The 16,062-nt window shown below is 35.3% G+C and overlaps 1 protein-coding gene across 4 annotated transcripts in view; it reads right to left on the bottom strand.

The window, feature by feature from the left end:
* COL8A2 (collagen type VIII alpha 2 chain) overlaps positions 1 to 16,062 on the bottom strand; it is a 1,617,206-nt gene that overhangs the window by 914,791 nt on the left and 686,353 nt on the right. The window contains exon 4 of one of the 4 annotated variants that reach the window (XM_044059946.1): positions 12,270 to 12,385. The exons of the other annotated variants lie outside the window; for them this stretch is intronic. The gene's annotated coding sequence lies outside the window, so the exon portion shown is untranslated. The remainder of the gene's footprint in view (positions 1 to 12,269; positions 12,386 to 16,062) is intronic. 4 annotated transcript variants of the gene reach the window in all.

The raw sequence follows: 16,062 nt of genomic DNA, 5'->3' as shown, positions 1-16,062 counted from the left end.
TTATTAATACAAAGTGATAGCACATGAATGAGCAACAGTGAAAAGGAAAGAGTCACTTTCTTTGTTACCCTAAAAGGTGATATTCCCCACTAATTAATGACTCAGATTCATCAGAGTATATTCACTTGGTGTTAGGCATTTTGTTGTCATGTCCTAAAATGCACTGAGCTGTTAGAGCAATGTCTTTGTTCTCTACACTCTCACTAAGACACTGGTATCCATGACCAGTGCCGTTAGTGTTCCACAGGAAGATTACAAATCAGCCCGACATACTAGTTGTGCTTCAGTGTATTCAGTTTTCAAACTTTAGAAAAAAATCTTAATATGCTTGCAAATTCAGGAAAAGCATGCAGTATACAGGAATATTAAAATATTTACCTTTTTCTAGGGAGGCCTAGCCAATTCAGTTTATAATTCAAAGGAGCAGACAAAATACATTGCGCTATTACAACACGCACCAAGCTGAAATGTATCCCAATAAAAATGCAATAGAACAAGCTTCAGTTTTCAGTACATTTATTTACAGTGCTAACATAATAAGTCTGATGGCTTTCATCACAATCTTAAAACCATTTCTTGAAAGACATGGCTGGTATAAATTAAATCAGATGAAGCAATTGCCAAGAAGAAGAAACAATCTGTATTTTGTCACAATAGGCTGCTATTTTTGAATTATGACAGTTTATCTGAATATGGATCAGTTTGCTTTTGTTTATTCAACACTATCAATTTTAATAAATGTGGAGTTGATTAGATTAGCTTTCAGTTTCAGTGCTCCCTCTTATTCTGAAAACAAATCTGTCTCATTTTTGTGAAATGCTGCACATCTAAACTGGTAAAGCAATTTCTAACATCTGAAGTGGTAAAGTACATTTCCAACCAAAGTGTGTTTTGTTTTCAAACAGCTAAGCATATCTTAGATTATTATGGCTATAATGGACTAATGAACATGTGCATATCCTTGGAAGCATTGTTCTTTACTACAACATGGGATCTTCTTCCATCCTGGGAACATTCAGCCTGGATTTAAAAGAGAAATCATGATCTTTACAAACTTTCCAAGTTCAATATTGGGTTTGTTTTGATTTATAACTCATTCTTTTCCGTTTGTAAATGCCAGACTTGACTTAAAGCATTTACAGCTGGGTACTTTTGCCAGGTGCATATTTTGGTCAAGTTGCTCTCATATGCCAAACCACAGGAATTTTATGAGACACATCCTGTTTTTCAAGGGGTTTTCTGTACGTCTTCTTTTTTTTTTTTTTGTTAAAACTGAGACTTGGTTTCAGTAATCAGTTAAAATCATGAAGTCTGTATTGTAGCTTTGGCATAGAATAATATGGTTACTTTGCCAAAATATCTATAGCATCACACTTGTTTTTATTATAATAAATGGTGTTGATGTTTGAGTTCTGTATTAGAAATTCCAGGCTTTGCAGCAAACTACAGTCAGAATAAAAATCAGTTCTCACTAGTCTGGCATTATTTTGATGGTGTGGGGGGCTAATACTGAGAAGTCACTATAGCATGGGCTAAAATTATTACTGCACAAAACTAGAATAATGATGCCAGCAGTTTTACATACTGATGCAGGAGCAAGTTTAGGAGCTAATAATCATTACATAAAGACTCAATCTTGGGACAAACCAAATGGAGTAATACAGCACTAGTCATTTCTTAGCCTCATTGGGGATATAGCTTAATGTGTACCATATGTGCATCTCTTCCTCCGAGATATGACCTACTGGACTCACTGCATTGCAAAATAGATGCACATGACATGTTAGGAGCAATATGCTATTTAAAATAAAAACACATGGAAAGTAAATATTTACCATGCAAAGTATAACTCAGTATGGAATATTTCTACTGTATGAAAATTCTTGTCTTAATTTAAATCTAAACAAATTATACTGGGAGGAATGGCCGTAGATCATACACTTCCTGCAGAGGCTACCGACCTCCTATGTATGGGTATAAATTATATTGTCATGTGACTTCCTATACCTCTTGATTAACCTTTTTACAGACAGCTACTAGTTACTTACCTAGAGTACTCTGCATAGTTCTAGAGATGGCAGCATTCCAAAGCCAATACCAAAATAGAGACAGTTAAGTGGAGAAAAAAAAAACAGAACGTGAGTAGGTCATGAAGGCTATAGCTATCACCAATACAAATCAATAAAGTCAGTGTAGATCAATGTGTGTATGTATCTTTTAGAAGCTATATAAAGGCTTTCACAAATGTATAAATACTAAACACATGTGAGCCTGACCGCCATTTTGTAGTAAGCTGTTGAGATGTAAGTATGTATGTCTGTGTAGTCTGTCTGTTATTCAGTTTGTTTGTATTTTATGATGCTGCTATCCATTCTGATGTGTTTCTATGTAATAAAGCATCTAAACAAACTACCCTGCCTGTTCATCATCTATGTTAGAGAGGGATGAGCAACACGGTGCTAGAAGGGCATGTTTAGAAGGACATGGTGTCGGAAAAGACATGGCTAAAATGATTTGTTGCCAGAAAGATTTCCAGTTTCTCCAATTTAAGTCCAAGAGGCATCTGGTTGGTATTGGAGGAATATAGAGGAGTGGATCATTCCTACTGCATGTATAATTTGCAAAACAGGTCAGAAACAAATGTCAAATGTTAAAACTTACTCAAATAATTTCTTATTCGCAAAATATGAAACAAAGCATACAGAAAGCCCCAAACAATATTTAATTAAACCAATATGTCCTATATTGAAAAAATATTTGAATTACTCCGAAAAATGTTTGAAGTAAAGTCAGAATTGCATAAAACGATGAAAATAAAAGGAACAACAGATATTTTGCTAAGCATGTATTTTTCATATTAATTAAAGATATCCGAGTTATCAGAAGTGTATGAAGTGTTTACAAGTTTGTGCAGTATTACAATAAATTTAATTTGCAAGATACAGCCATTTCAGAGCATATTTTGCAAAGTACAGTATTTCAAAGAGTTTATTGTGCATTTGAATGTTATTACAAGTGCTGGCTGTGTGCTTGTTCATACATAATTACAATAGCCATATTTTCAGTGTATGCTCAAACAGACAATTTGTTGGCATGGCAGACAGATTTCAAAAATGCAATGCACTTGTGTTTGACAATAATATTGCAGATAACTGGAGTGTTTGAGGAAGAGTATGACATTTTCATACAGGCTGTATTTTCTGATAAAGGAGACCATACAAAGGCATTTATTCTACTTAATTTAGCTGGCTCAGAAGCCTCTGAAAGGGAGCGTTCATTTATGTATGCACCTGCTGTCTTTGCAGGAGAGGGGGAAACCATCATATTGTTGTACCAGGTGGCATCAAGCGAGGACCCTGAGTGCTTAAAATGTAAATTTTGAGACATGTGCAACCCCCAGACAAACATTACAATGGAAAGGCACTTATTTTACGCAAGGGATCAAAAGCCTGGTGAAACGTTTGCAGCATATAAGACAGACTTGAGAAACAAGGCTAAAACATGCAGATTTGGTTATTTAAGGGATGAGTTGATAAAAGACAGACTTGTGTGTGGTATTAAGGATGGTGAGAAAGATTTTGCTTCATGACAGTGATTTAACTTTGAATAAGGCCAGTGAGATTTGTCAGATATATGAGCTCACAGAAAAGCACACAAATATGCTTGCAAATGAGAAATGCATGCTTCCAGTAACTTCTAGAGCTCATGTTGATAATATGCAGCACATGGTTAAAAGAAACATGTGCAAGCACATGGCAGCAACTGTAGCCACTGCAGCACCCACTGGTAAGCCCCAGAGCTTTCTAGCAAGTTCCAGAGTTCGCACAGTCTCAGTGAAGCATAAGAGTGAGCCAGAAAACTCAACGCATGGGCCCCAACCTAGTTGTATTGCTAACTGTTGTAATTGTAGTGGAAATCATGAATCTAAAAAGGGAAAAGTGTTTAGTTTTGGTCAGCAATGCCACATATGCAATAAGTGGAATCATGTCAAAAGGTTTTGTAAATCAAAGGGCACACATTATTTTATTAAAGAGGAACATTCAAAGGAACGAGTTGATCAGTTAGAAAGCCGTGACCCTACTTTTTATGTTGATGGTGTGTCAGTGCTTCATCAAACAGTTAATGCAGTAGATTTAAGGGCAAAGAATGAAGTATTTTGTACTGTTTGGATAAATGGAAAGCCCATAGAGCTCAAAGTTGATACAGGTTCAAAGTGCAATGTCATGTCAGCAGAAACATTTGCTAGAGTATGTGCTGGTGAAAAGCTTGATTTGGCAAAGTGTGCAAAGTTTGTTGCTTATGGAGGTGAAGAATTTCAGACTGAAGGCTCAGTAGTGCTTTCATATTACTCTGCTGGGAGAAGTTACATCTTCTTATTTTATGTGGTCAAGAGGCACATCCAGTCATTATTAGGTCTCAGAGACAGTTTGAAAACCGGACTGCTTTCATTTAATAAGGAAGTCCATCATGTTAGCTTGAAAGACCACTACTTTGATTTCACCCAACATATTTTTCTACCTATGCTGATCTTTTCGAAGACAAACTAGACAAGCTTCCAATTGCATACTCCATGAAGTTAGAACCAGATGTTAGTCCAGTTATCAGGCCAGCCCAGAAAGTTCCAATAGCTATACAGAACACAGTCAGAGCTGAGCTAGATAAAATGGTGCACAAGGTGTGATTTGTCCAGTAGATGAACCAATTAAGTGGGAATCTTCCATGATGGTAGCTCATAAGAAAAGCTCAGATGACATCAGAATATGTATTGATCCACGAGATTTGAACAAAGCACTAAAAAGACCTCATCATTCAATGCATATTGTCAAAGCAGTCGCTGCTCTTATTGCAAATGCCACCGTTTTTCTGTCTTAGATGCAAAGAGTTTATTTTGGCAAATTTTGCTTGACAAGAAATCCTCATTGCTAACTACTTTCAGTACTCCGTTTGGCAGGTACACATTTTTGAGAATGCCATTTGGGATAAGTTCTGCCAGTGAAGTCTTTCAATGTGCAATGGAACAATTTTTTCTGGGCATCCTTGTGCTATTATAGTAGATTACATACTAGTAGGAGGTAAAGGTGAAGCTGAGCATGACAGAAACCTCAGAAAAGTTCTGGAAAGAGAATGCCAAGTGAATCTTAAGCTGAATCCTTTGAAATGCAAATTCAGGTTATGAGAAGTTACTTTTGTTGGTCATTTATTTACTAGTTCAGGCCTACAACCAGATCCTTCCAAGCAAACAACCATTCTCTAGTTGCCAGCTCCAGACAATCTTCAAGCCCTGCAACATTTTCTTGGGATGGTTAACTACCTAGGCAAGTTCATTCCAGACTTGAGTGAAATATCAGCACCACTCAGAGAACTGATACTTAAAGATGTATTTTGGTCTTGGTTAGAACAGCACCAAAGAGCATTTGATGTCCTGAAACACAGAATTGCAGTCCACCAACTCTCAGATACTATGATGTTCACAAACCTGTTACTCTTTCGTGTGATGCTTTGAAATTTGATGTAGGTGCAGTTATTCTACAAGAGGGTCAACCTGTTGCCTATGCATCGAGAACTCTTATCCAAAGTGAAATGTAGTATGCTTAGATCGAGAAAGAGCTTTTGGCAATTGCATTCGCATGTTCAAAGTTCCATGTTTATATTTATGGTAGACCTATCCAGATTGAAACAGACCACTGACATCTAGTTAATATTTTGAGAAAGCCTATGCATACAGCTCCAATCAGATTGCAACATATGATGTTGAGATTGCAAAAGTATAATTTTACTCATCTACAAGAAAGGCAAACGTCTTCATCTTGATGATACATTGTCCAGATTGCCCCGAAACACCACAGAACAGCATGAGAATGAGAATCTTGATTTTGAAGTCATGGAAGTGAGAAATCTTTCTTCCACATGTTTTGATGAGCTGAGAGATCACACAGCCACAGATCTAGTTTTACAGAGGCTAACCACTTTATTCAACAAGGATGGCTGTCAAATCAATCTAGTTTACCTCAAGAGTGCAACCTGATTTTCTGTACAGAGATAAGATTTTGTCTGACAATGGTATCATTATGAAAGGTCCAAAAGTAATTGTTCCAAAGTCCTTGCAGCAAGAGTACATTACTGTCTTGCATCATGGGCACCCAGGAGCAGACTCTACCCAAAGAAGGGTGACAGGTCTAGTAGTCTGGCCTTCTGTGTCACAAGACATAGAGAGGACTTTCATCTTGTTCCATGTGTAATAGTACCAAGTCACATCAACAGAATGAACCACTTCAGCTAAACCAGATTCCTGAACTACCTTGGTCGACAGTAGCCACTGATATTTTTAAGTGGAATGGTCAACATTACTTTGTATTAGTAGACTCTCATTCTAATTGGTTTGAGATTGGCCTACTTCATCATTTTGCATCCAGCAGTGACATCACTAAGATGAAGAATCACTTGCAGTCCGTGGCAGTTTGTACAAAGTTATTTCTGACAATGGCACACAGTTTACAAGCCAACAGTTCAAAAGATTTGCCAAAGAGTCAGACTTTATTCATGTCATGAATAGCCCAGAGTATCCACAGTCAAATGGTTTGGCAGAATGTGCAGTACAAAGTGCAAAACAGTTACTAGAGAGGTCAAAATGATACAACAGTGATGGTTTCCTGAATATCCTGAATTTCAGAAATATTCCTTGTGATAAACATATTGGTTCCCCTGCCCAGAGACTTCTGTTGAGACAAACCAGAACAACGTTACCAATCAGTAGTCAGTTGTTGGATCCATGTGTCAAGAACAACAGGTCAGTGAAGACCAATCTGTTGAAGAAGCATTTAACCCAGACGTCCTACCATGATAAAACCAGCAAACCGCTCAATCCATTTTGAGAAGGAGATGTGGTAAGGATGAAAACGTCCAGAGGTTATGATCGTATTGGAGTCGTAAAGAATATTTGCTCAGAGCCGAAATTGTACATTATGGAATCACAAGAAGTAGAGTTTAGGTGGAATCAGAAATATTTCATGCTGGTGTCTGAGCCTATGCCACAGCACATAGCCTGTGAGAAAGACTGTTTATCTCAGAGTGAGTTGTCCAGTGTTCCAGTTTGAGAGGAAGTTCCAGAAAATATTCCCATTCCTGGGATGAATCCAGAAGTTCCTGATATGGGTTGTTCACTGAAGACTGTCTTTGTTGCTAAACCCAGTCAAGATTGTTATGTTACGAGATCTGGTCGCATCTCCAGACCATGTTATAGATACACGGCAACTTGGACATGAGCATTGTGTTTGTTTCTGATGTCTATAATAATGTATGTCTAACTCCAATGTTATTTTCAACCAAGGGCAATCTTTTTAAGAGGGAGGATATATATCAATGTGTGTCTATGTATCTTTAAGAAGCCATCTGAGGGCTTGCACTAGTGTATAAATACTGAGCATGTGCGAGGCTGACTGTCATTTGGTAGTAAGCTGTTGAGATGTACGCATGTATGTCTGTGAAGTCTGTCTGTTAATCAGTCTGTTTGTATTTTATGATGCTGCTATCCATCCTGATGTATTTCTATGTAATAAACTATCAAAATGAACTACCCCGCCTGTACGTCATCTATGTTAGAGAGGGATGAGCGATGGTCAGTGTACGGTACATGCTTTCTGAGAAAACATGGGAGGAAGAGGTGGGTTGAATGCAATTCATAATAGCATTAACATAGCTATATTTATTTATTTATTTATTTATTTGTCAACCAGATATCTGAACTGGTCTTTCCTTGACTGTCTTCAGCCATGACCTGGACTGCAAAGGCAAGGACAGAACATATACATACATGCAAAATTTATCATAGCATGTGTCTGAGAGGTGGGAGGAAAGCAGCATACAGGCAGTGAATGAATCTGAACCCTGAAGCTGTAAGGCACGGACCTTACCATTAACAAACAGTTAGGAAAGTGCATAAAAATACTACTATTAACAATAATAATAATAATAATAATAATAATAATAATAATAATAATAATAATAACAACAAGAATAAGTTAACAGCAAGAAGTGGTGTTGTGAATACTCATGTATAAAACATTTACATTCACATTTGTTTATTCCTTTTTTTGTTGTTGACTAGGTTAGACCTCCAACACCTATAGCTTGTTTTGGACAGTCTATTCAGCCTCACTAGAGGAAATGAGGTCAGTTATCAAGGAGATTTTCTGCTCCTTTTTTCAGTCTGTGTGTGCACTGGGGGGGAAACTTGATTGCATGGAATCATGTTGATTCTTCAAAGGTAGTTTTGACGAAAGTATGAAGACTGAAAACTTCCCACCAAGTCTACCTTCAATGAACACAAGAAAACATTTCTTGCAGGGAAGCAAATGCCCCAGAACTCACAAAGAGATGATATCGATACATTTGGGGGGGTGTGGGGTTTCTTCCCACATAGGAAGATGCAGGGGGGCTTCCTTCCTCACTGTAAAAAAATGTTTTTTATGTTTGCCAAAGATAGTTGCAGTGGGAACTTTTTGAACCTTTTACTGTCACTGAAACTACCTTTGCCAAGTCAACCATGATTCTTATTCGGAGAACATGTCAAATCAGCAAAGTTAATTTCACCAAATGTAAAATGTGCAAATGCCATTCAGCAAAACTAACTTTGATGACAGAGGAGTTTTCCCTTTTATTCAATGTTATGCACAACAAATCAAAGGGTCCACAACAGTGGAGGACGTGACTTCCCCCTTTTACACTACAGTTGTAAACACTACAGACTGTAAGTAGTAAAGTAATTATGTAACAGCTGAAAGTGATTTATAGTTTAAGGTTGTGTAACCCACTTTCCATTTCAGAGACAGCCCTATAAGAATACTAAAGCTTGACAGAAGAACACACCAAAATAATAGTAAGTGTGTGTTTTGTGAACTGTGTAACCTGATCAGTACATGTATATGTATAGAATGAATGGAAATTCCTACATGGATGTGCTAAATCATGTTGGAAGAGACTTTACTAAGAAGCCATTTAGCCATACCCCTAATGTCTCTGGTTTATTCCCATATTACCTAATTAGGCATATCCCTTATGTCACTAGTATATTCCCATATTACCTAATTAGTCATACCCCTTATGTCATTGGTGTATTCCCATATTACCTAATTAGGCATACCCCTAATGTCTCTGGTTTATTCCCATATTACCTAATTAGGCATATCCCTTATGTCACTAGTATATTCCCATATTACCTAATTAGTCATACCCCTTATGTCATTGGTGTATTCCCATATTACCTAATTAGGCATACCCCTTATGTCACTAGTATATTCCCATATTACCTAATTAGCCATACCCCTTATGTCATTGGTGTATTCCCATATTACCTAATTAGGCATACCCCTTATGTCACTAGTATATTCCCATATTACCTAATTAGGCATACCCCTTATGTCATTGGTGTATTCCCATATTACCTAATTAGGCATACCCCTTATGTCATTGGTGTATTCCCATATTACCTAATTAGGCATACCCCTTATGTCACTAGTATATTCCCATATTACCTAATTAGCCATACCCCTTATGTCATTGGTGTATTCCCATATTACTTAATTCTGTTTTGAGGACTGAAGCAATGAAGTATAATTACAAAAGTGCATGCCTTAGGAATCCGCATACATAATGCATATACAAGGTAAAACATCAATCCCAAATGAAAAGAAAAATGTTTTATAAAGATACAAACACCCCCCCACCAACCCACAAGTTAGCCAGTCTGGTATCTTCTGTTTTTCTCAGAGACTGGAGTGGCCAATACTCCCAGAAATGGTGAACCCTTAATAATTTAGCCAGCTTTGTTTTGTTTTTTTGGTATGGTCTTCCTCTGGAATAGTGGCACCAGAACAAGGAATCTGGAATACTGTCCATGATACACATGCCTGGATTCAGTATGGTATCTTCTATATTTCATAGAGAATGGATTGGTCTAAGGTGTCCTCCTCTCAATCAAACAACAACAACTTACCACTCATACAGCTTTACACAGCAAATATGTGAACTTAGCAGAGTATAAAAGCAAAGTAGCAGGAGTAGTATTTTAGACTGGATACTAATTACAAAGACCAGCTACATAAAGGATGTGGACATACATTATGACACACTAAGTGGCAATTATCCTACATTCATAAACTATAAGCAAGGAAAAATACTAAAAACGTTGCCTACGTACATCCATTGCATAACATTCACTTCAATTATTTTAACAAATAAACTGTACAGGTCTAAAATATCTACCACTGAATGAAGTAGTAATATCTACCACTGAATGAAGTAGTAACTACACCTTTAAAAAGAAAAAGTCAAGTTATACCCACCCCCTGTCTAGCCAAAACTACAACTGAAATGATGACCTTGCATGATAAGGCTTGGAAAACCTGGAACAGACAGCAGACAAATTATAGAACAAGCAGCTAAAACATCAATACAAAAAGAAAAGAAATGAAACATGTTTTCTAAAGATTACAATCCTAACAACTAACAACAACCCTAACCTACTCTATGGTGCCATTAGCGCACTTATTAAATTAGAACAATGGCAGCAAACAACCCGTCTCCCACATCAATGACATGAACACTTTCATACATGTGTAGTTACAGAGACATGGCTTCCAGATAATGAAAACACTCCTTGTACTTAGTTTTGTGTCTGTCATATATTTAGGTATTGTGGCAGTTGTGGCAGGGTATCAATATTTGTCAGGGATATAATCATGACAGATTCTGCAGGACACCAAATCTGAACTCTTAGTTGCCCAAATCATCCTACACAAACTTAATTACCATTATATAGCAAGCAACAGAACTCCAGTAAACCAGTGATTTTTTCCTTTAAAACTGGTAGTACTTCCCACATAGATGCCTCCATCTTTATGTTCTTGTCAAAAGCAAATGTCCATCAGTTATTTGATCACTTATTCCATTTATAAAAACTGTTGCCTATGCTTCTGACTGCTCCTGCCACTTAAATAGTTATACAGATAGATCAGTCCCTATCAGCATAAAATATAATGAGCAATTTAAAAAAAATACTAGTAAGGTGGAATACCTTTATATATAAATGGTATAACAAGAGAAAAAAATACTTAATGCTTATCAGAAACATTCTATTTTCTGTAGAGCAACCTTAAGCAAATCACTAAAGAGTTTAAGGGAACATTAGGAGGCTCAAACCAGAATATGAACTTAAGATATTCACTAAATGAAACACAACTACAAATCATGTCTGAACTAAGTCAGAAAGATAATAGCTAACACCAAACAATGTTTAGAGCTAGTCTACAACAATAATGCCCATTCTAACCCAAAGAAAATAGCTAATATCCAAGTTGACTACTTGGTACAAATTTTACTTCAGCCATAGTTATTTCTATTCCACAGAATCCACAGTCACATCCACCTCACTTTAATTTCCAATCCTCTCAAAAACTAATAGTATTACATCCATAGGTCCAGATAACATACCAGATTGCCTGATTATCAATATCAAATATTGCCTCTTGGAACACCTTTATAACCTCTTTGATTTAAGCTTTCTGCTGGTTGTATCCTGAAGCCTGGAAAACAACCATTGCCATGTCACTGGACAAAAGTGTCTCATCAAGAGACCCGGATAACTATATTTGCATTTATCTCATTAGCTTCACATGCAAAGCTATATAACATATTATTTCAGATCTCATTAATCTGGACATTGAAATTCTCTCAACCTGGGGTCTCATCAGTTCAGTTTGTCAAAGGAAAGTCCTGCTTCTTTAGCATCATTAATTTATTTGAGAAAAGGTCAAAGCAGTAGGTAGTGGTTATGCAGTATATACACCATATCTGGACCTAACCACAGCCTCTTACCCTATTCCACATGCAAACATTATTGACAAACTTGTAAATTTGAATATAAATCCTTATGTCATGCAATGGATAAAGCCACTGCTGAAAGCAAAAAAGGTATGAGAGGTGTACCATATGACTGAATATTGGACTCTCACCTTTCTGACTTCTATTTCTCAGACATTCAGGCCAACACTATTGGCCTATAGTTATATAAGTCTACAGCATATTGTAAATTGGAAATTGTTATTTGATCTTTCACTGATTCACAAGTGCTCCAACATGCATTCAACTGTGTTAATATTTGGTACAAGGACAGTAGTCTCACATTAACTGTGAAAAAATGTAGTATAATTAATTTTCGTAATTTTGGTAAAAAAAAAAAAAAACATTTTTTCTACACCATATAGGTGACATACCTCTCCAATCAGACTGTTGTAAAAGGTCTAGATTCATGTTGAAAATTTCTTCTCTTCTGATTATTGCTTCTCTGTAGTAGCTTCTATTTGCCTCATCTAATTTCTAAATGCATTTCCTATACATAAAAAGAAATCTTAATTTCACTTTACTTGTATCTTATAAGACCCTGAGAATATCCTACCAGAGTACCTATGCATTACAGCTGACACTATTGCTTACCCAATAACAATTCTTATAAATAGATCTGTAACAGAACAGTATGTACTTCTACTACATATATATATATATATATATATATATATATATATATATATATATATATCCACAAAAAAACAAGGATGATGGTCATAAAGGTGGGGTATCCATAAACATATAGCAGTATAAATCCAAAGTAGAACACCATGACCGCCACAGTTGATTAAAACATTTTCTTAATAAGAAGATGAGTGCTTTCAGGTTAGTATAACATTCTTCAGATCAAAGTATAAAACAAACAAACAAGTATTTAAATAATAAAATGTCCAATGGAAATCTTGCAGTTATGGTGCCAAAAATGTCCAACCAATGAAATAAAATATGTTAATGAAGTGGAAATCAACCATTCATAGTAGAAAAGCCATCTCTTAAACCAATGACATAATTCACTAGTGAAGGCATTCATCTCATCATGTAAATACCAACAGTTAAACATTTTCAGTCATTCATCTTATTTTCATTGCCTTACAGCAAAAAAATGTATTTTCAATAATTGTATAAGTATATCAGACCATTAAAACATTAAAACTAATAAATTAAAAATTATTATGAGATAGGTTCTTGTATTAAAAAATCAGTTAAAGACAATCACAAGTACTAAGGAAAAAAAACTATCAAAAATGAATATAGATAAATTCATCCAATAGAAATACTATGATTGGTCTATACAAGAAGAGACTGAGCTGTGCACATTTGAAGTTGGTATCTGATACCATCATGTTTGGCCAAGCCATAAAAGTGTGGCTCTTTATTTATATAGGATATGTAGCTCTCCTATGAATGAATACAAAGTATGAACAAGTAATTCACACTTATATTACAAAATATGGTTATACAATCTCAAGTCAGAGAATACCCATTCACATTGAGAATACCCATTCACATTGACCAATCAGGTTCTAATATCAGCTTTGTCGGCAAATCAGTCATAAACCATCAAAACTGAAATATATTTATATGCCAAACTGAATGTTGTTATCAGTAAATGTGGCCAATCTCTAAGGAAGGAAAGCATGGTTCATAATTTACTAAGTGATGTTGAATATGGTCATCATGAATTTGCCATATTTTAAAGCTAAACTTTATATTAAACCTCTTATAATTACTGATTGAATTCTAAAATGGCTTTGCTAACCAATGAAGTTGAAACTGACAGATCAAAATTTTGGCAAAGCCATTCAAAACAAATCATGTTTCTCTGAGTCAATACACAAAATAGTAAAAACATTTCAAAGAATATTTAATGCTTTTTACTTTCTTAATGTCATGCAATCATAGCTATATATATAGTGAATAATTAAAGCTTCTTCCTGTGTTTCAAAACATATGATAGCCTTTCAAGATGAAGCATTGGTTATATCTATTCAATAAATATAATCAATAGAATTAAGATGTTAAGTCACAGACATAACTTAGTTATGCATTATTTAAGGCAGATTATATTTCCAACATTGGCCTAAGGCAAACATACTCATAAAATAATTGTATAAAATGCAGCAATAGCTATAATGCTTCAAGAGACCTATAGCATTTAGTTTGTGACCTTATTGGCCACTGAAAAATTAGCAAATCAAAATTTTATATACATAATTGGAATCTGTTCTATTTTAACCAATCAGTTTACAGTGATTAGACTTAGCAGCCAATCATAATATCATTTTAATATATATATTATTAGCTACTGGAAAAGATTATCGCTCACAAAAAGCGTATTATTTGAAATAAGTTATTTCTTAATAGTAAGCCAAAATAAGTCTAATTCGTAGTTATACATTATTTAGGGTAAATTATTTTTTCCAACATTGACCTAGGACAAGCATACTCATAAAATATTAGTATAGAATGTGACGATAGCCATAACCCTTCAAGAGGCCTATAAGATTGAGTTCTTAAACTTATTGGCCAATAAAACATCGGCAAATCAAAATTGCACATACATTATACTGTCTACTTGGAATCTGTTCTATTTTAACCAATCAGTTCACGGTGGTTAAACTTAGTAGCCAATCATAGAATCATCTTTATGTCTGTTGACTACTAGAAAAGATTAGAGTATGTTAATTTAAAAAAAATTCTTATTATTGGTCCAATGTGAATCTAATTGTAAAAATTCACTACAAAAAGACAAGTGTAATAGCCAAACGAGGCAATGGAGTCTATATCACAATGCTATCATCTAGAAAAAAAAATAACAGTCAAGTATGAAGGGTGTTGTCCAATTGAAATCCATTATTTTCTAGCCATTCAATTATAACAATTTGGCTTAACAGCCAATCATATTGTCATATACGTATGTGGCTATTATAAGGGGAATCTAGCATTTGTAGGTATGCTGCAATTTAAACATATTAAGGCCTAAGAAAAATTGGGGAATTGATTTACACTTCATTAACATATCTTATTTCATTGGTTGGACATTTTTTGGCACCATAATTGCAAGATTTCCACTGGAAATTTTACTATTTAAATACTTGTTTGTTTGTTTTATAACATTTCTGTCTATAAAGAAATACAATATCATAGTCTCCAACTTCATACCTAATGCTTCATTATCACCACTCTTCAAAGTTTTGGTAAAAAAGAGTCCACTAGCAGATATTTGAGTACTTAATATAAATAAGCTAATAGCATCAAACCAGAATGGTTTCCAAGACAACCATAGCAGAGACACTGTATTTGTATCCTTATCCCACACAATCAACAGAAATCAAAACCACAATATAGATACTGTCACAAACATTTGACACAATATTCCATGTAATGACACGATCTTTTTAGACCTATCAAAAACATCTGGCACAATATCCCATAAACTTCTTCAGCTTAAGCTTGCTCATTTACATAGGAGCAGCACAGTAATGCAACCATTCCAGGATTACCTCTCCAGCAGATCCCACACAGTAAAATGGAGGGACATCAATTCCTCACTCAGTCTATTAATACACGAGTCCTTCAAGGCTGTGCCTTTGACTTCCTCCTATTTAACATGCTTACCTATGACTTGTATAAGACAGCTGATAAAACAATCTAATTCAATATGCACATGATGCTAGTAAAGCAACCACCCTTGCCAACTTCCAAACAATGACAGAGCACACTTTCAATAAACTTGAACACTGGCTTACTGACACACAAGAGGTATTAAATGCCAAAAATACAAAATTAATCATATTCATACCTGAACTGCTATTCAAAAACTACTGATTGGTTTAGCATAAAAAACTACAGATAATAACTGCTGCAGAATAAGTGTTTCTTTCCAAATTTCTAGATGTAATTATTGAGAAAAAACTAAAATGTGATCTTCATATTAGTTCCAAATATCATATACATATCTCCTCTTCTAACAAACCTACAAAAGAGAAAACTCAAAAAAATAGAACATTTTTAGAATAAAACCACAGATGTATGCCAACGATATATACAGCAAAAATCACCACTGCATAGCATTGAAAAAATCCATGCTATAACTCCAATACACCCTTATAACTCAGAATGACACATGCCATCTGTCATAAACCAAACAAATGTCCAGCT

Source organism: Protopterus annectens, chromosome 1.part2 (genome assembly GCF_019279795.1).
Source record: "Protopterus annectens isolate FY-2018-M chromosome 1.part2, PAN1.0, whole genome shotgun sequence".
Lineage (NCBI taxonomy): Eukaryota > Metazoa > Chordata > Ceratodontiformes > Protopteridae > Protopterus > Protopterus annectens.
The sequence above is the reverse complement of the archived record's forward strand: the minus strand, read 5'-3'. Positions and strand labels throughout refer to the sequence as shown.